The sequence below is a fragment of the Asparagus officinalis genome, chromosome 3 (assembly GCF_001876935.1).
Source record: "Asparagus officinalis chromosome 3, Aspof.V1, whole genome shotgun sequence".
Classification (NCBI taxonomy): domain Eukaryota; kingdom Viridiplantae; phylum Streptophyta; class Magnoliopsida; order Asparagales; family Asparagaceae; genus Asparagus; species Asparagus officinalis.
Genome location: NC_033796.1, coordinates 111,166,498 through 111,169,143, shown reverse-complemented (window position 1 = coordinate 111,169,143; position 2,646 = coordinate 111,166,498).

Sequence of the window (2,646 nt, the reverse complement as noted above, 5' to 3'; positions counted from 1 at the left end):
CGGGATCTTGCCTCGGGTACGTCGAACGTATCGACTCTGATGGCACGGGGATCTCGGCGACACTCGTCGACGACGAGGGGGCGGACTGGGACTGAGCACGGCACGGTGGCGTTGACGGAAGCTCGGGGTTTGAGCGTGAGGCGGCGACGCGGCTCCGGGGCTGCTGTGGTGGTTCGGCGCGGGTGGATCTGAGGAGTAGAGGAGGAGGAGGCGGGGCGTCGCTGCAGTGGGGCGGCGAGAGCTCGTGGGGGCGGCGGACAGGGAGGCTGGTCGGAGGAGGAACAGGCGGTGCTGCTGGAGGCGGAGAGGCTGGGTTCGGGTGTGGCTGCTGGTCGTTGGCGGGGCGGCGAACAGGGCGGCGAGAGGTGGTGGTGAAGATGGAGGTGCGGCTGTTGGAGGTGGCGCTGGCTTTGGCGGTGGTGCAGGCGGATCCACGGGCGGCGCTCAGGCGGTCGACGAGGGCGGTGGTCGGAGGTCTGGTGGGCGAGCGGCGGCGGTTTCGGGTTGCTGGGTGTGAGGTGGTGGGTTCGCGGGTTGAAAGAGAGAGGGAGAAGAAGAAGGAGGCGGCGTGGATGATGAACAGTAGAGGGAAAACGAAAAACATATAATATATATATAATTGTAATTAGGGTTAGGGTTTAGGTTAAAATAATTAAAATAAATACTTTTGAGTACTTAAAAATTAAACTAATTACATAATAATTATCTACAATTAAAAACGTACATGTTGAGCTAATACAATATTTGATACGAAATAGTTGAAAAATACCCATATTGTATAATTAAACAAGAATAATTAATAATAAAAATATATTTACTTACATTTAAAATCAGATAATTATGGGATAATTATCTATACAGTAAAACGTACAAGTTATACTAATACGATAGATAATATGTAACAATAGAAATAATACAATAAATTGTATACAGAGATACATAATTAATAATACAAAGTATTATACGAAATAATACGTAATAATATTAACAATACAACATATTATTTAAAATAATACGTAATAGTACCGGTAATATACAGAGATACATAATTAATAATACAAAGTATTATACGAAATAATACGTAATAATATTAACAATACAACATATTATTTAAAATAATACGTAATAGTACCGGTAACGTAACAAATTAATTCTAGAAAATTTTACTGCACAAAATAAATTTATAAATAACAAAATCATTTAAATAAATATATAATCAGATTTTTAAATCATAGAAAATTATAGAAATTCGAGAAAAATATAAATACTCTTTTAAAAATCATAATTAAATATTTTAAAATACTAAAAAATTATTTTAACTAGTATCAAAATTCACGGTCATTACATTCTACCCCCCTTAAAACCAATTCCGCCCTCGGAATTAAAATAAGAAAGGATCCAAAGACAGAGATAAGGAACGAGAGTGGAGTAAAGAAGTGACGAGACAAGAAACAATGGAAAGTTCCGGAGTCAAAAGTGATAAGATAGGGACGAAACGAAACCTATCAAGGAAATGGGATAAGGCTCACGAATAGTCTCACGGGTGAAATATGATATGTATCTAAATTGTCTACCATATTCTTACTAGTGAGGACTCGGGACCGAGACCTGCATGGGCCACCAAAAAAACCTGTCACGCCCCGCTTCCCAAAATACACGGGAACCGGAACGTGAACAAGCCCGCGACGTATTAGATCAAGGAGAATAAATAAAAATAAATGTTTCTCCTCAACCTAATACGCTAAGCGTCTGGAAATAAAACAATGCGAAGTCACAGGTCCCCGATCACAATCAGCAAGAATAGACATAATATTCGGGTCAAACGTGCCCTTATACAAATCTGAACAAATGAATACTGAAGAGATACAAAATACAACGATCAGGCAAAAATAGAAAGAACTACAAAAGTAAGCTAAGACCATCGAACGACTGGAGGGAAATAACTAAACTTCGGCTTCTTCTCAACAAGAGGGAATAACTAAACTTCGGCTTCTTCTTCTGCTTCATCTACAAGGCACTCCTGCTGAGAATCTTCTGGCTCCTGTTGAACTTGTTCTTCTCCTAAGTCTGACGTACACCAGAGAAAATAGGTGTACGTCAGGTGCATGACGCACGGCAAGACCCGACCCCACAAGGAAAATAGAACGACCGAAAACACAAGCGGAAAACGATACGAAAACCGAAATAACAAAAGAACGTGCAACTGGTAATCTAACAAAATCAACATGCAATCCACATGATAATCATAAGAATCCGTAAATCATTCAGGTGACAAAAACATGCAGCTAGCGATCAGAACAATCATCCAAGCAACAAGGTTATACAATAGATGGAATTAATACTTAAAAATCTACAACAAGAGACGTAGTACGTCGAGCGAAATAATCCAAACAAGGAAACCCTCATGTATATACCATATGTCTCAAATTGTAGATAATTAAATATTGACCCCGATCTATGTATGAAAAGAAACACAACTGGCATCCTACCACAACTCACTGGTTCACATCTCACACAGAGTCAAAGTTCACATTATCGGATATCTGGTTAACAACCACATCTCACTAGTACCTCAGACCCGCCCCAGTGCGAAACGATTCACTGGTGCGTGCCTGGAAATAATCAATAATCACAATATCACCGCTC